Genomic DNA, 18,933 nt, shown 5'->3' with positions numbered 1-18,933 from the left:
TAATGAAGAAGGGGCCACCTTGGTGTGATCTGTGAGAATGGAGTATCTAATCCAAGAAGCTGGGAGTGTGCTAGGGTTCTTTTGGAGTTCCTGGATCCCCTTGTTGTTGGTCAGCTCCTGAACCTTTCCCCCATCCTTACATCATAACAGGAGTCTTGGGGTGCCAGATTCCACTCCTCTAGGTCCTGGGAGGACTGAGGATTGCAGCCCCTGCCTACCCTATCCAGGGCCTGTTCCTCTGGACATTTCCCTTGCATTGCTTCATTTGTAGACCCTGAAACCATACATAGACTATACATCAGAAAAGCTCCTTGTCCAGCGAAGTAAAGGTTTAAAAGCATTTCAAAGAATGACTTGCAAGGGTCTGGAGTGTTTCCTCAGATAGAGCTTCATATTCCCAAGGGAAGGGAGCTTTGCCACCTTTGTTCATGGAAATGGAAGCAAGCAAAACTTTGTATCCCACAGAGAGAGCTGGGACCTCAGACCCATGTGTGGAGCAGAGACTGTCCCTTAACTTCTGTCCCTTCAAGTTCAAGGTGAGGTAATAACTAGGACCTCACCTGGTAGTTGCAGGGGAGAGAATGAAATAATGAATGTGGAGTTTTTAAAATGTTTATTTCTTTGTGTATAGGTGTTTTGCTTGTGTGTCTGGATCTGCACCATGTGCAAGTCTTTGGAAGTCAGAAGGCGTGGGAATCCCCTGGAAGTGCAGTGAGTGGTGGTTGTAGCTGTTGGACACTGACCTCAGGCCCTCTGCAAGATCAATAATTGCTCTTTTAAAAAAACACACAAAAACAGATTTATTCATTTATTTATTTATATGTATATGAGTACGGATGGTTGTGAGCCTTCATGTGGTTGTTGGGAATTGAATTTTAGGACTTCTGCTCGCTCCGGTTGACCCTGCTCGCTCAGGTCCAAAGATTTATTTATTACTATACATAAGTACACTGTAGCTGTCTTCAGACACACCAGAAGAGGGTGTCAGGTTTCATGACCGGTGGTTGTGAGCCACCATGTGGTTGCTGGGCTTTGAACTCAGGACCTTTAGAAGAGCAGTCAGTGCTCTTACCTGCTAAGCCATCTCGCTAGCCCCTCTTCCCCCAATAATTGCTCTCCACCACTTGTTTACGAGCTATTTCTCAGACTCCCAAGTGTTCCTTTCAGACCATCACTCCCAGTGACAAGATAGCAGTGGTTTTTGTTTTGCTTCTTTTAAAATTTTTATTAGCAGTGTCTTGTTTAATCAAAGTGAGTGATTCAAAAGAGGAAACCTGCCATTCTGTCTTGTAAGCAAGTGCTGCTCTTGGGCCTAAGTGTGTGAAATGGGAATTATTTGTTATTTGACATGCCCTGGAGGGTAGTCCAGTTATATAGGTCTCAGATTTGTTCTGCAAGAAGGACATGGGAGAGTTAAACTAAGACACAGTTTTTTTGCATTGTTTGGGAGCCCCCCACCCCACCCATGTCCTCTCCCTTGCTTAACATCAAAGTGGCCTGCAGTCTATGTGCCAGCTTCTACATATTGTTGTACTCAGAGACGGCTGGTGGAGAGGAGCTGGCTTGCTTGATTAGCTGTGACTCCCTTCCAGGCTGGCTTAAGAGACCAAATGGACCCCGCTGCTTTAAGGTTTTAATGATAAAGAGCTAGGGGGAGAAGTTCTCTCCCTTTTTCAGTGAGGGTGTGTGGAGGCCCCAATAATAAATCATTTTGTTCCCTCTAAATGCTCTTTGGCATCCACACGGCGCACACTCAGATGGCTCCCACTTGAAAGTGCTCACCAAGTACAAATAGCTCCCAGCCTCCTGTGTGTGCCCAGTCCTCGGGACAGCTTGTGGGTGTGTGTACAGAGCCTGGGCCACACAAGAAAACAAAGTCAGAGGCTCTCTGTCCCCATGTCACCCCAGTTCCCTCTCCTTAAACACAGGAGAGGAAGGAGGGTCAACCTGCCTCCTTACCAGGGTCACAGCGTCTGAGTTTAACCCGGAAGCCTCCTTTCTCCGGGGGAACTGGTTTCCAGGCTGTTTTGTCCATTCACAGGACTCCTGGGGAGGGGGTGTGGGGGAGACACAAACACGCGTGCATATACACAGACATAGAGAAAGGGAGCCGCAGGGGGAGGGGGAGGGAGAGTGGGGGAGGGGAGGGGAGGGGAGGGAGGGGAGGGGGATTGGGAAAGAGCAAAAGAACTGCTGTAGAGTAAGAGGATTGCCCAGCCCTGACTGGAATCCAATCAGCTACTTCTGGTTAAACCTGGCCCGGAGGTTGACACTTCCGGCTTGGTCCAAGGGTGGGCTGCCTGCTTGCACATCCCTCCTGCTGCTAGCCGGCTCTGCCAGCTGTGTGGGTTTTTTTTTTTTTTTTTGGGTTTCTTTGGGGTTTTTTGTTTGTTTGTTTTGGGTAGCCAGGTTCTCCTTTGTACAGGTGTGCAGCTGGGATAACCAATGATTAATGCGGGTGTCTGGCAGGGCCTTCAGGGTAATTTGATTTGCTTGATATCCAGAGCGATCACTCCTCTCCTTTCTCCTCTCAGTTCTTCCCAACCCTGAGTGGCGGCAGTGTTTACCTTAGTTGGCGGTTTAGGATGATGAATGACACTTGTTTCTGGCTGTTCATTTCCGCCCCAAGTTTTAATTAAAAATTGCAAGCAACTCTTGTAATTACGTATCTGCGTTTCTCTCAAAAGTTATCAAATGTTTCAAACTTTCCGTATTCTTCCTCTCTTCCTCTTTATCAAATCCCAGTGCTGATGGGGACAGCAGAACACACCACCCTTAGGGGAAGCCATTATTCGTTTTTTTCTTTTCTTTCCTTTCTTTTTTTTTGTCTGTGAAGTCAAAAGCCACATCCTGCCTCTGACAGCATCCATTAAGACAAGAAAGGAATAGTCTCCCAGAAAGATGAGCTTGTCGGCAGAGGAGAGTGTGCGCTGTCCTAAGTAATGGGCCACTAACAAATACCTGCTGGATGCTGTTGGACCCACAAAGGGCCGCCTGTCTACCCGGAGAGGCTTCTGCAGCAAGGCAAAGCGCTGTTTGCTTTCTTTTCGAGAGCGATGTGGAGGAGAAGGCAGCTTGTGTATACGTTCCATCTGAAAGAATGGCCACACAGCAGCCTAGGCAGCAAGAGCCATGGGTTAATGGACTAGGAAATAGATGAACCAAGCCTACCCTGGGACCAGTCCCCCTGCAAAGTTGAGATAAAATTAGAGCAAGCGTCACTGTCGCAAAAACCACTATTAGGTTCAATAAAACAAGAACAAAACCAGAAGTGCTCTAAGGTTTGTTTTTTATTTATTTATTTTTCTGTCTCTATTTGGTTTGCCACATGTATGTATGTATGTATGTATGTATGTATGTATGTATGTATTTGATATAGCGTTAGAGTTGGGGGGGTAGTCCAAGCTGGGCTTGAGCTAGCCATATAGCCAAACGCCATGGAATTAAAAATGACCTTGAATTTCCTCTCCTTCTGCCTCCACTTTCTGAAGGTTAGGCTATGAGTGCCACTAACCTGGTTGTGTTAGGACTTAAACTCAGGGCTTCATGTATGCAAGACCAGCACTTTACTGGCAGAGTTATACTCCCAGCCAGGCTGATGTAATCTCACAAGGATTTTACTCAGTTACCATCAGAGTGGGGAACAGGGCAGCCTGCAGGCAGGCCCTAGGGAAGTAGCTAAGAGCTACATCCTGATCCAGGATGGTGGGGTGGGGATGGGGACGCAGGGGTGTGGGGGAGACAGAGACTGACTCCGGCTTGACATAGGCTTTTGAAACTTCAACCCCTCCCACTACTTCCTTCAACAAGGCCACACCTCTTGATCCTTTTAATCCTTTCAAACAGTGCCATTTCCTGAAGACTAAGCTTTCATGCAAAGTTAAATAGTTAGAAATAGAAATAAATAGTTAAACAGAGGCAGCTTGGTGCTATAGAAAGAAAAGGGAGTATACACTGAGGTATGCATTCTTTTCTCTCTGCCATTACTCAGGGCTGCTTTCCTTGCTACACGTTAAAGGATGCAAACAGCCTCTTAACCTTCCTTAGAACTTCACTCTTCAGAATCTAATTACCAACACACATGATGTAATAGAAGAATAAAGAAGTAGGGCAGAGGGGAAACACAGTGGAGGAGCGCTGAGTAAGACATATGTTACTATAGTGGGACCATTGCATGTGGTGTGTGTGTGTGTGTGTGTGTGTGTGTGTGTGTGTGTGTGTGTGTTTGTGTTAGGATTGGTTGGTCTATCAAAGGTGGCCTTTTAAAGACTGAAGATTGTCCTTGGAGATTGGTGCAGGGGCAGTGGGTAAAAAGCTAGGCACAGCAGCTATAGTCAAAGTTTGACTGGGCCCAAACTGGGATGTGAATTCTGACTTAGGCTTTGAGCATGTAGGCAAAATGCAGAAGATACTGAAGGTGTGGTCTAACAGAGGTTGCACTGCAGAACGAGGTGTTCTGCCGAGACAGCATAGAAAGACAGAAGGAAATGATGGTTCAGTGATGGTTCATAGTGGATTTACTTATGTTAATTGAGACTATCTAACTGTGTAGTCCTGGCTGGCCTGGACCTTATTCTGTGGAATAGGCTGACCTTGAAATTGTAGCTATCTTTTAGCTTCCTGAGTGCTAGGATTACAGGCATGCATTGACATGCTTGCCCTTTTTTTTTTTTTAAGATTTATTATTTTAATTTATATATGTATACTGTAGCTGTCTTTAGATACATCAGAAGAGGGCATCAGATCCCATTACAGATGATTGTCAGCCATCATGTGGTTGCTGGGAATTGAACTCAGGACTTCTGGAAGAGCAGTCAGTGCTCTTAACTGCTGAGCCATCTCTCCAGCCTCACATGCTTGGTTTGTAACAATTTCTTTCTTTCTTTCTTTCTTTCTTTCTTTCTTTCTTTCTTTCTTTCTTTCTTTCTTTCTTTCTTTCTTTCTTTTTTGAGACAGGGTTTCTCTGTGTAGCCCTGGCTGTCCTGGAACTCACTCTGTAAAACAGGCTGGCCTCGAACTCAGAAATCTGCCTGCCTCTGCCTCCCAAGTGCTGGGATTAAAGGTGTGTGCCACCACACTCGGCTTCTTCGTAATAATTTCTAAGTATATAATTTAGTATCACTACACATATTTATAGTACTGTCCAATCATTGCCTCACATTTCTGGAACTTTGTTTTTTTTTTCCCTGTAAAAGAGAAGTTCTGTTTTTAGTCAGGTGTGGTGGCTCATGCCTTCAATCCCCCATATTTAGGAGGCAAAAGCAGGCGATCTCTCTGAGTTCAAGGCTATCCTGGTCTACACAATGAATCCTTGTATTTAAAAAAACAAACAAACAAACAAACAAACAAAACCATGTGGCTGGGCAGAGGCAGTACATGCCTTCAATCCAGACTTGGGAGACAGGCAGGTGAATCTCCATTCATAGGCAACCTGATTTTCAGAGCAAGTTGTAGGACAGTCAGATTCTCACAGACAAACCCTGTGAAAAGCAAGCCAAACCAATGTTGTTATCTCTAACCTCTCCATTCTCCATCATTCCTACCCCTACCACCATCCTTATTTCTCTCTCTACGAATTTGATGACTTTCGGTTCTTCATCAATTGAATCATAAAGTACTTGTTCTTTTGTCTGACCTATTTCATCTCGCATAATGTCCCCAAGGCTCATTCATGTTACGGCATGTGACAGGACAGAGCACAGTCTATCAATGTAGACATTGCTTGATGGGCTCTTGTGCTGTTTCTACCTTTGGGCTGTTGTGAACGATATTTACATTTTCAGTTTGGAACTGGACGGCGCAAAGCCTCTCTATTCTCTTTCAAGTACATTACTTACCGTTCTCATGGCCAGGCCATGCTAGGAGGAACCACAAAGGGATTATGATTATATGTGTCAATCAGGAGGTGGAGGCAAGAACCTTTATTGTGGTTTCCTAGGGAAGAATGGCCAAGACAGGGGAAGCAGGCCACGATGAGTAACCTTCATTCGTCAGTTTTACTGGATTTGCGATCACCTAGATGATACACCTCTGGGCATGTTGAAGAGAAGACCCACCCTGAGTATGTGTGGGAACATCCCAGGTGCTGGAATGAAGGAAAGTGAGCTGAGAACATCTTTCATTTCTCTGCTTCTTGAGTTCCAATGTGACATGACGATCATGTAGCAAGACCTGATAGCTCTCACCCTCAAACTGTGAGCCAGAATTACCCCTGGTCAGGTATTTTGTCCGATCGACGAAAAAAGTAATGATGACACAAGCTCAGAATTGGCAGGTTTGAATATTTTCCCTGGGCTGGGGATGGGGTGTGGGGTGGGGACTGTTTCTAGCTGCTTGGTAACTGGCTTTGAAGTTAACTATGGCAGGTAGCTAGGGAGGAGACTGTGACATAGCAAAGTAGAGGCAGTGGGGGTACTGCTTGCGGATGGGTTGGTGTTCATTTGAGAGGCAGCTGCTTACCAGGTTTAGGAATTGGCTAACCTTGGAGGGGTAGCCCCAGAGAGCAAGTCATCAGCTCATAGAGAGTTAAGTAAGCCAGGCTCAGTGTTTGCTTCTAATGCAAGCAGATGGGAGGATCAGGAGGAGGAAGAGGAGGAGGAGGAGGAGGAGGAGGAGGAGGAGGAGGAGGAGGAGGAGGAGAAGGTCACCTGAGCAACCTTAGGGAGACTCTGTCTTAAAATAAGAAGTAAACAGAGATCTGGTGATGTAGTTTAGTGGTCAGCACTCATCTAAGAAGTACATGGTTCAGGTTTGTGGATGGGGATAGAGACGCGGTGAAAAGACAGACTGAGAAATGGGTGCCGGAAAGGGCAGTGTGGCTTAGATCTATAACGCTAGCACTTGGAAGGCTGAGGCAGGAGGGTCCTGAGTTCAAGGCCAGCCCCTTACTACACAAGGAGCAAAAACAAAAACAAAAACAAAAACATGCTAAGCCTGTGAGATGGTTTAGCAGTTAAAGGCATTTGCCACCAAGTCTGACTACCTGAGTTCTATCCTCAGGACCCCAGTGGTGGGAGATGAAAGTTGCTCTGTGACCTCTACACACAGTCACACAGACACACAACATACAAGTCATAAAGAGAACCAACTGAAACCAAAATGACATCAATGAAACACGGTAAAATTGACACAGGGCACTGTGAGCATGGGGAAGAGGTAGTGTTTGTCTAGCGTGCATAGGCCCTGGGTTTTATCCTCAGCACAGTAACAAACAAGAGAACACTGGTAAAACTCCCAGCTTAAAAATCCTTCGCCGCTTATGCCTATGTGTCTGCTCGTGCCTGCATGTGTCTTGGCGTGTAGTGTTTCACTGGGATGATTTCAGATAAGCAGCCCCCCTAGTCAGGAGACACAGCTGGTTATTAACAGCCACATTCCTGACACTCCTAGCGTGATTGCAACAGAGACTTGCTCAGGTTGGATGAGGAAGCAGAAGGAGGGAGGACTCACTCGGCAGAGGCTGTACCCTGGAGGGCTTCTTCACTTTAAGGAGCCTGGGTTTCATGCTTAAGCCTTTGTTTGACCAGCAGTGAGTGTAAAGTGGCAGTGCCTTTAGAGGGTGGCAGAGTTGAGTGCTTTGGACCCATGTGGCACAGGCCTGTCATCCTAGCAACTTGGGAGGCTGAGATGGGATAGAGCCTATGAGTTTGAGGCTACTCTGGCAGGTATCAGGCTGCCCCTTGGGATTATGGTCCTGCTGCTTAGGAGAGAGAGGGAGAAAGAGAGGGTGGGGGAGGGAGGGAAGGAGGGAAGAGGGAGGGAGGGGAGGGAAGAGGAGGGGAGGGAGGAAGGAAGGAAGAGATGCTGAGTGTCCTTGTGGGTATGGCTGGCCTCAGACAACAGCCACCTTGACCATGCAGGGCTCTACCTCAGGATTCCCCTGTCCTGCTGTGGGGTGACCCAGAGCTGTCCCCACAATCACCAAGTCACTAGCTTTGCAGCTTCCCTCAGTCCATCCATGCCTTGGCTGATAGAGAGCTGACATTTGGAATGCGGAACCCCGAACCTTTGGGAGGGTCTTTGTTCTATAACATGGGATGAAGTGTGGAACACAGTTTTACGGTTTGTCTAATTTTCCTCCTGACACCAAGGCAAAGTGTGAGGGAGAGTACACCATTTGGCAGTTTCCGCTACTGCTCCTGAACACAGGCAGGAGAAAAGATTTGCTTGAACAAAAATCGAGATCAGATAAAAACCCAGAAATTAGTCTCTGGGGTAAAAAATCAAAAGTAAAAACAAAACAAAAGAAAAGACTAAAACAACCCCCCAGATCCAACAACTGTATTTTAGAGGGAGAAGAGGGTGCCTGCTGCTAGGGGGTCTTCGAGGGGATGAACTGAAGAGACCTGGGCTTCGTTTGGGAATTTGTCAGCATTTGTTTTAGCCAATTTAAAGGAATCACTGGAGCTTGGTATAGGGGTGCACATCTGTGATCCCAGCAATCTAGTGGTTGTGGGCATTAAGCCAGCCTGCACTATATACTGAATACCAGGCCAGCCATGGCTATATAGTAAGTAAGAGCCTATCTCAAAACATACTTACTCATATCTGAGAGAGACAGAGACAGACAGAGACACAGAGAGAGGGAGATAGAGATAGAGAGAGCGAGCGAGCGAGCAAGAGAGAGAGAGAGAGAGAAAGAGAGAGAGCTCTATGTTACCCTGGCTGTCTTGGAGTGCCCTATGTAGACCAGGCTGGCCTGGAACCCACAGAAATTCACCTGCTTCTTTCTGCCTTCTGATTGCTGGGACTGAAGACATACATGGACATGACAGGCAATTCCAAGGTTACCTTTTGTCTCCTATCTATTTATTAGTATGTGTTTGTGTGTTTGTGTGTGCGTGTGCATGTGTGGGTATGCATACCCTGGTGCTCCATGTGGTCCTAAGACAACCTCGGTCCTCACCTTCACCTTGTTGAGACAAGGTTTCTAGCTTGTTGCTGTACACATCAGGCTAGCTGGCTTGGGAGATCCTAGTGTTCTCCTGTCTTCATCCATGACTTCCCATAGTATCATTGGAATGGCTGTGTCTAAATTTATGTAGGTTCTGAAGATCTGAATTCATGTCCTGTATCTCCTAGGGCAAGCACTTTATCTGAAAAGCCATTTCCTAAGTCCCAGAGCTACCTTTAAAGAATTGATTTATTTTATTTGTGTGCTTATGTGTGTGTATGTACATATGTGTGTCTTCCTATAAGTATGTGTGTATGGGCACACCCAATAACATGATGTGAATGTGTGAAGGTCAGAGAATAGCTTGTGGTAGTTGGTTTTTTCCTCCTACCACATGGTATCTGGGGATAGAACTCAGATTTGATAGCAAGTACCTTTACCTACTGAGCCATCCTGCTGGCCCAGGACTCCCTTCTAATACTTAACACCATAGTTGATCCCCGATGCCTTTGATGATAGCCTGGTCTTTGCTTTGATGGTCTTGCTTCTACTTATGTGTTCTGCCCTGGATGCCCTCAGCAGATGGAAACTTTATCCTTGATGCTCTTTGTCCGATTGAGCCGGAGTCACAATCTGCCGCCTATGGTTGCCTGAATCCTGCGGCTGACATGGAATCCATATCATAACAGCTGTTTCTTTCTTTTTTTTTTTTTTTTTTTTCCATTTTTTATTAGGTATTTAGCTCATTTACATTTCCAATGCTATACCAAAAGTCCCCCTTACCCACCCACCCCCACTCCCCTACCCACCCACTCCCCCCCTTTGGCCCTGGCGTTCCCCTGTACCGGGGCACACAAAGTCTGCCTGTCCAATGGGCCTCTCTTTCCAGTGATGGCCGACTAGGCCATCTTTTGATACATATGCAGCTAGAGTCAAGAGCTCAGGGGTACTGGTTAGTTCATAATGTTGTTCCACCTATAGGGTTGAAGATCCCTTTAGCTCCTTGGGTACTTTCTCTAGCTCCTCCATTGGGAGCCCTGTGATCCATCCATTAGCTGACTGTGAGCATCCACTTCTGTGTTTGCTAGGTCTTTCTTTTTTTTAAAGATTTATTTATTATTATACATAAGTACACTGTAGCTAACTTCAGCCGAATCAGATCTCATTACGTGCCATTGTGAGCCACCATGTGGTTGCTGGGATTTGAACTCAGGACCTTCGGAAGAACAGTCAGTGCTCTCACCTGCTGAGCCATCTCACTAGCCCATAATAGCTGTTTCGATGACAGTCACTGACTGCTTCTTTACAGGGCATTGGGACTTCTGGCCCCTGAAGAATTGCCTCCAGGCATCTCAGGCCCTCACTGAGCAATAGAAGCTCTGGTGTCTGTGCTGTTCATTTCTCTGAGGTGACAACTAGTAGCAGATACTGCCCTCTTGTATGCTATATTGCTGTAGGGGTATCTGGCCTGGGCCTCGCAGTATTTCTTAGACTTTCTTAGAGTTTTAGTAGGAAACCTCTCTCAGCTTCAAATGGTGCATCTTTTCTTCCTTCTTCTCCTTCTTTTCCTTCTCCGAGGCTGGTCTTGAACTCCGGTTCTTCAGCCTTCTCTTCGCAAGTGCTGCATTACAGTGATAGATACTTCACCACATTCCTGCTCTCTGCCGAGCAGTTTCAAGTCTCTGGTGAGGGTGCTTGGCAAGCGAGGCTGAGTGTCCCCAGCTCTGAGTCAACTCTGAGCCTCTATAAACAACAGGGGCTGCTTGCTGGGTCGAGCTCAAGGTCCTGGCTCCTTCTCGGTATAACCGATAAGGGGAGTGTCAGTTATTTATTGTCTCTGCCTACCACTTTAATAGTGCAACGGGAGGAGTGCCTGATAAAAAGCACTCAGCCATTGTTGGCTATTGACACTGCGCCAGCAAAGCCACTAGGAACTCCCGGGACCTTATCTCCTTTAATGGACCCTGACAGGGTCCAGCCTAATGGTGATGGGCTCAGAAGTCAGGGAGAAACCAGGAATGCAGATTATCCTATGGAAATGAAGTTGCTTTTCTGTCTTGGTCCCTCATCTACCAGTGGTGACACACCAGATGTTTCTTTACATCCCTTCTGACTCCGAGATTCAATTCTGTTGCCTTTCTTGGGAATATTCAAAACCTAACTGAAGTCAACATTTTGTGTTCTGGAAGATAATACGTTGATTATTGAAATATATGCAGCTCTGTATCTGTACTAATGCAACGATCAGCTAGCTAATGTGTGGGGAATCGAACTCAGGAGCTCTGCCTCTGTGAAGCACTGCCTGTCTGACCTCTACTTGCTCGTTTCTGAGGTTCAGGGCTGCCTGTCTCTGTCTACAGTTTGCAGGTGTTGCTATTGCTACAGCTCACCTAGGAGGTAACGTTCAGGCAACAACATTCCATTCTTTCTGAGATAGCATCCCCAGAACGAGTCATTCACTCCCACCATGGGGAAAAAAGACTTATGTTTTCTACAATGGTTGCAATTTCACTATCGCACGATTAGCTCATACCTGAACTCCTGGAGGCGGATACTAAATCATTTGGTTTGAGGGAGATTACTGTCCAGCTTCAGCTGATGGCTGAGGCAGAGCAGAGCATGACACTGACCGAGTGTTCTGGACAGTGTATCGGTAAGGCCAGACTAGGCAAAGACCTGGTAATAACCAAAGCCAAACTGTGACAGTCCTATTAGCTGGGTATAGCTGTCATCCCAGTACCTCGGAGGCAGAGGAACTCACGGGTTTGAGGCCAGCTTGGGTTACCTTGGGGAAATCCCCATCCCCTAAGGGGAGGAGAAAAACAGGAAAAAAAAAAAAAAAACGCTTTGTTTAGTGGGTAAAATGCTTGCCTTACAAGTGCAAGGGTCTGAATTTGAAAACGTGAAGATCTGAGCTTACGTCTTAGAACCCATGTAAAGCAAAGGGGCTGTGAAGTGGGAGGCAGAAACTGGAGAATCCCCAGGTGCTTAGGGAGCAGCAACCTTGGCATATGCTGTGGCAAGACGTTGTCTTGAACTACACGGATGACAAGGATCTATCCCACAGTTATCTTCGAACCCCAACACAGACATGCACACACATCAAACGTGCGCGCACACACAGACGCAGACACAGACACAGGCACACACAGACACACACAGACACAGAGAACAGGGCGGGGGCCAGGGGGCAGGGGGAGGAAAAGAAATAATTCCAAGGTCACCTTGGGTGAGCCGTTGTCTCAAAAAAAAAAAAAAAAAAGAAAAGAAAAGAAAAGAAAAGAAAAGAAAAAGAGGAGGAGAAGAGATGGTCTATTAGGTAAGAACACCCTCCGATAAGCCTGAAGGTCTAAGTTTGATTCCCAGAACCTACAGAGTGGAACGAGAGAACCGACTTCTCCAAGTTGTCCTCTGATCTTCACAAGAGGCCACACACATACCACATACAATAGGTAAATATGTATATTATCTAAAAATTAAAAACAAAGCAGTAACTACAACAAAAACCCCAAACCAAACCAAACCACGGCCAACAAAAACAGAAGGAAAAGGAACAAATGTATCTCTTGCTCTTGGCTTTTGTTTTTGTTTATTTTGGTGCCTGAGACTGAACCTGGGACCTCTCCCATGCTAAGCACACGCTTCCCCACGGTACCCGAGTCTTGTACATGTGTTACAGGCTAGCAGGGCGGTTCAGGCCATGCCGGTCACTCCTGCAACCTGACAGATGCAGGCCAGCCTCTGTGTGTGACTTCGATGCGACCACAAAGAAGAAGAGAACAGGAGAGACCTGCGGCAGCAGTTGAATGTTTCCACTTGCCAGTGACAGACATCGCTCCGCCCACTGTTCACTGGCGAAAGCGAGTCTAATGGCCTTGCCACATACATTCAGGGGCTGAAAATCTCAAACTCCTGCAGCCTGGAAGGAAAGAGATCGGAGTCAGTGAGCAGCAGCGATAACTGACAGCAAGAATCCCAAGGCCAGAGAACCGGAGGAACTGGTGCTGGGACAAGGGCCAGCTCAGCTCACGCTCAAGATGGAAGGGCAAATGCCTCCCTTTTTACCTTTTGTCATCTCAGGCCCTCCACTGGTTGGGTGAAGCCCACCCATGTCAGGGAGGATAGCTTTTTTTCTTTTTAATCCAGTCCATGTATTCAACTGCTAATCTTATCCAGAACTGCCCTCTCAGACACACACAGCTATAAAGTTTAACCTGGGCCTCCTGTGCTTCAATCAGATTGAAATTTAGGGTTAACCTTCTCAGTCGAAATAAAGCCCTGAAGAAAATCCAGATCCCTGGACTTCCAGGAAGGTGAGGTTGTCATATCCCAGCCCCCACGCCTGGTTCAGAAAGTTCAGCAAGCTTACCATACCTACCTACTGGGTATCTACTTCACTGATAAGGTACCTCTGGAACAAGGCCCACTCAGTCCCCAGCACTGCAACACATTACACTACCACTTCCAGTCCCCACCAATTCTTTTTAATTTTGTGGACAGAGGGCCTTATTACAGAGGCCAGGCTGGCGTGGCACGAGAGGATCTCCTCCCTCAGTCTCTCAGTCTGGAATTGCAGGCCTGGGCTATCATGCTCAGTTCCTCCTCCTCCTCCCTCTTCTCCTCCTCCTCCCCCTCCTTCTCCCTCCTCTTCCTATTGCTATTCATTATTACTTTGTAGGTCTGGATGGAACTTGCATATCTAGGCAAGTGTTCTACCACTGAGCCTCATCTCCAGCCCCATCCATAGGTCTCTTTCTTGAGAAGGCAGATGATTCTCGGAAGGAGATTGCAGCTGTAGGTTGAGCATCTGCAACCGTCCCAGCGCTCTGGAGGCAGGGGCAGGATTGGGATGCATAGTGTGGCACTTCATAGTGCGACAACCTACTTCCCCCTGCCTGGAAAACAATGAAAAAATGAACTCATGCTTGCCTAGAGGAGCATCCAGTAAAGTTCAATCACTCAATTTATTTTTTAATGCTAAGTTTTCCATTCTTCATCTATTTTGTTTGTTTATTGCTCTCGTGTGTGTGTGTGTGTGTGTGTGTGTGTGTGTGTATGTGTGTGTGTATGTGTGTCACAGTGCTTGCGTGGAGTCACAGGATGACTTGAGGAAGTCAGTTGCTTTTGTTCACTGTGTCAGGCCTAGGGATTGAATTTAGATCCTCAGACTTGGTGGCAAGTGTCTGTAAGAGCTGAGCCATCTTACTGGCCTCCCGCACTCTAGGTCAGATGTCCTGACTGGAAGCTGGAACATGTGTGAGTCCATCACAGACACCTCCCACACTCACTGGATGGTCTCGGAAGTGTTGGAGTTTGTGGCCGACCTGTGTCATGGCCTGCTTTTGCTGTGTCAGTCGTGTTGTTGGGCGTGGAAACAGTTGCTTTTTCATGTATTTGGGTATCACTCACTCCTTGAGTAAGGCCCGTTTGTGTGCCTCCTGCTTTGGTGGAGAGCCAGGAGGAGGCCCGTGTACCTTAGCTGCTCTGTTTGAGCCAATGTTTCTTTTTTTTTTTTTTCCCTGATGGCTTCGCTGGAGCTCAGCATCTGTTGAACCTCACCGGGATGTGGTGAGGGCTAATTAGATAATGCCTGGAAAGCACTTGGAGCTCCTCGGAGATGGGCTCTCTGCATGCATTATTAATAGAGATGGGGCACAGTGTTCCCAAACAGCGCATGGTGCCTCCTTAAACCCCTGGGGTAGGGGGTAGGAAAGGCAGTGTGTGTAGAGGGGGATGGCTAGAGAACAGAAGGGGCTTGCAGTCCTGCAGTGTGGCATGGGTGCTGAGACTGGGGACAAGGACTGTTGTTGAAGGTGAAATACAAGCTGTCTCCTCGACCGGCTGTGCTAACATGAACAGTGTAAGGGGTGCAGAGGGCAGTTCCTGCTAAACCGGTCTGTGGGAGCCCCAGAGGGAATCTGTCAGCCTGGGTCCCAGCCAGGCTGTCCTTCCCTTGGGGTTATTTCCAATCAGGGGACCATGCCAGCTTCCAAGGCCACTTCTGGAGCTGGGCAACGTTCCCCCTGAGAATTCTCTCTGCTGACTAGCCGGCCCAGTTTTCTGAGGGAGGAGGGGAACGGTGACCTTCTTGATTTGTCCCCTCCCCTGTTGCAAAGGTTGTGTGGGGAGTGTGGCACACAAATGCTAGTGGCACAGGGGTGGTTATTAAAGGACTGATCTGGGGTCATCTGACGTCAGTGGCCTGGAATCCTTGCACATTGGAGGAGTTAATCTGTAGGACTTGAACTGTTTTCCTGTTCACTGCACAGGGAGGTGGGTGGTCTGGCAGGTGTGTGTCACCTAATAGGTAGATGAGGTCTTTGGATTGGATGTGTACCTCACACCCCAGTCTATGTTGAAGGTCTAACCCCGTGTCCTACTTTCTGTTGCTGTGATAAGACATCTCGGACAATAGCAACTTAGAGAGAGAAAGTATTCATCTGGCTTCACATCCAGGTTACACCCACCATTCCCTCAGGAAGTCAAAGTGACAGGGACTTGAGGTAGCTGGTTACCTCATATCCATGGTCACGAGCTGGCGAAAGTGAGTCTAATGGCCTTGCCACATACATTCAGGGGCTGAAAATCTCAAACTCCTGTAGCCTGGAAGAAAAGAGATCAGAGTCAGTGAGCAGCAGCGATGTCTGACAGCAAGAATCCCAAGGCTAAGCCGGGCGTGGTGGTGCACACCTTTAATCCCAGCACTTGTGAGGCAGAAGCAGAGGCAGGCAGATTTCTGAGTTCGAGGCCAGCCTGGTCTACAAAGTGAGTTCCAGGACAGCCAGGGTTACACAGAGAAACCCTGTCCCGAAAAACAAACAAACAAAACTCCAAAAACAAACACCCCCCCAAACAAAAAACAAACAAACAAAAAGAATCCCAAGGCCAGAGAACAGAGGATACATTCATACTCGCTGTGACTCAGTTCACTCTCTCCCCTTGTCCTAGATAGTTTTATGTCAACCTGACACAAGCTAGGATCATCTGAAAGGAGGGAAACTCAACTGGGAAAATGCCTCCATAAGATCAGGCTGTAGGGCCTTTTCTTAATTAGTGACTGAGGTGGGAGGGCCCATTGTGGGTGGAGCCACCCTTGGGCTGGTGGTCCTGGGTTCTATAAGAAAGCAGCTTGAACAAAGCCCTGGGGAACAAGCCAGTAAGCAGCATCCCTCCATGGCCTCTGCATCAGCTCCTGCCTCCAGGTTCCTGCCCTGTTTGAGTCCCTGTTCTGGCTTCCTTCAGATGAAATATGATCTGGAAGTGTCAGCTCCTTAAATCCTTTCCTCCCCAACTTGCTATTTGGTCATGGTGATTCATTGTAGCAAGACAAATCCTAATTAGGACACCTCTCTTGTATTCTAGGACCCAAGCCCAGGAAATGGTACTGCTCTCGTGTATTAACACAATCAAGGCACATACATACACACCAGACATGTCCACAGACCGATCCCTCACATAGACTCTCCTTTTCGGTGACTCTAGGTTGTGTCAAATGAACATTTAAATTAACATTTAGATCTAGCTATCATACCGCTACAGTGATGATGTTTGGAGATAGGGTCTCCAGGGGAATTAGATGCGGTCATGAAGGGATTGGTACCCAATGAGGAGATACAAGGCAGCTCCCTGTCTCTAATGCACGAGGGCACAGTGATCTGATGGATTTCTTTTTTTTTTTTTTTTTTTTTTTTTAAAGATTTATTTATTTATTATATGTAAGTACACTGTAGCTGTCTTCAGACACTCCAGAAGAGGGAGTCAGATCTTTTTACGGATGGTTGTGAGCCACCATGTGGTTGCTGGGATTTGAACTCCGAACCTTTGGAAGAGCAGTCGGGTGCTCTTATCCACTGAGCCATCTCACCAGCCCGATCTGATGGATTTCTTTTGTTTAGAAAGAGTTTCCTCACTAGAGTCAGAACCTGCTGTTTCCTGCTCTCTTGGGTTTCTTGTCTCTAGAACCATGAAAAAAAATTAAATTTCTATGACTTAAGTCCCCTAGTCTGATACAGGTTTAGTACCGTTAATCCAAAAATTCCAAATCTAGAATAATCCAAAATCTGCATTTTTTTTAAAGCACTGGTATGGTCATCTCACACCATGACACGTTGTTCCCTGTATTAGGTTATATACAAATATATAAAATTGCACTGAGGCTATGTTATAAGTTGTATGCTAAACAGGAGTGAATTTTATGTTTAGATTTGGATTCCCTCTCCAAGATGTTTCACTGTATCTATCTATTCCAAGGAGTGCTTGGCAGCAAATGACTTTAATCCCAGCCCTAGGAGGAGAAGTAGGCAGGTCTCTGTGACTTTAAGGCTAGCCTGGTTTATATAGCAAGTTCTAGGCTAGCCAGACTATACAGTGAGATGTTATCTTTAAAAAAACCAAAAACAACAATAACAACAACAACAAAACAAAAGCAAAAAACCAAGATAAGAAATGAGAAAATATGTGTACATTTCAAATTTTGAAAGAAAAAGAACTTTAAAATACCTGTAGTCCCAAATATTTTACTTTATTAGATTTATTTTATGCATATAAATGTTTTGCTTTCATGTATGTAGTATGTCTGTCTCTCTGTCTGTCTCTCTCTGTGTCTGTCTGTCTAGTATCCTCAGAGGTCAGAAGAGGCTGTTGGATCTTCTGGTATTGGAGTTACAGATGGTTCTTAGCTTCCATGTAGTTTTTGGAATTGAACCCGAGTCTTAAGAACTTAACAGAACAACAGTTCTCTCAGCCACTAAGCCATCTCTCCAGCCCCCAAATATTTTAAAGATTATTTATTTTTTAAAAATTTGTGTTGCATGCTTGTGTGTGTGTGTGTGTGTGTGTGTGTGTGCAAGTGACCATCGAATGGAGCTTTGACTCTCTAGGAGCTGGAGTTACAGGTGTTTGTGAACTCCTCTGTGGAGTGCTAGAATCTAAACCATGGTACTCATATCTGCTGAGCCATCTCTCCAGCCTAGTCAAATACTTTGGATAAGAATATTCAACCTAGGGGCTGGAGAGATGGCTCAGTGGTTAAGAGCACTGACTACTCTTCCAGAGGTCCTGAGTTCAATTCCTAGCAACCACATGGTGGCTCACAACCATCTGTAATGTGATCAGATGCCCTCCTCTTGTGTGTCTGAAGACAGCAACAATGTGTACTCACATACGTTAAATAAATAAATATTAAACAAACAAACAAACAAACAAACAACTCAACCTACATTGCTGTGATGGTAGCCCAAACAGACATAGCAGCCTCCTGACACTGGTTGCTTAGAATGTGACAATTTTGGCGGAGGTGGGTATACGTGGGGGTGGAGGTGCAGGGGAGGGGGGCTGGAGGTGGGGGGCTATGATGGCAAGGTTGTTGCTGATGTTACTAGTTAAAATGGAATCATATTGGATGGACGGGGTGAGCCCTGTAACCCTATGAGATTGGTGTCTTTGCATGAGAAGAGACTTGGAGAGAGACAAAGGCAGAGGGAAGAAACTGATAAAGAGTTCAGGAAGAAGGCTAAGTGGCCCTGGAGGACAGCGTGACTAATGTGATCCTATTTCATAAGGCATCAAGGATCGACAGCATCAACAGAGAAAGGCATGGGCTTTAGCTCAGTGAGTATAGCTTAGTGCAAGGTCCTGTGTTCAAACTGTAACGTTAAGGCAGAGAAAGAAAGAAAGAAAGAAAGAAAGAAAGAAAGAAAGAAAGAAAGAAAGAAAGAAGAGAGAGAGAAAGGAAGGAAGGAAGGAAGGAAGGAAGGAAAGAAAGAAAGAAAGAAAGAAAGAAAGAAAGAAAGAAAGAAAGAAAGGAAAGAAAATCAAGAGGCACAGAGTAAACTCTCCCCCAGAGTGTTGGGTTTTGGAATCTTGTGGTGGCTGTCCAAGGCAATTAATACTCTAAGCCCTAAGGGGTTTCGTTTGTCCATTGAGGCAGACTCCAAATGTCTCCAAGCTGTAAAAGCCAACCAACCCCAGAAACCTTAGCTCTCTTTGTTTCTCTATTTGGGCCAGGCTGTGTCCTTGAACTCTCAGGTTCTTCCATTGAG

General features: G+C 46.4%; 1 long non-coding RNA gene across 1 annotated transcript in view; it reads left to right on the top strand.

Annotated features, from left to right (window-relative positions):
- The first annotated feature begins 663 nt into the window (after positions 1-663).
- The window catches only part of Gm40931, a 63,428-nt gene continuing 45,158 nt past the window's right edge, over positions 664-18,933 (top strand). The window contains exon 1 of the long non-coding RNA XR_873343.1: positions 664-711. This is a non-coding gene — a long non-coding RNA (predicted gene, 40931). The remainder of the gene's footprint in view (positions 712-18,933) is intronic.

Source organism: Mus musculus, chromosome 13 (genome assembly GCF_000001635.26).
Source record: "Mus musculus strain C57BL/6J chromosome 13, GRCm38.p6 C57BL/6J".
Taxonomy (NCBI): Eukaryota; Metazoa; Chordata; class Mammalia; order Rodentia; family Muridae; genus Mus; species Mus musculus.
The sequence above is the reverse complement of the archived record's forward strand: the minus strand, read 5'-3'. Positions and strand labels throughout refer to the sequence as shown.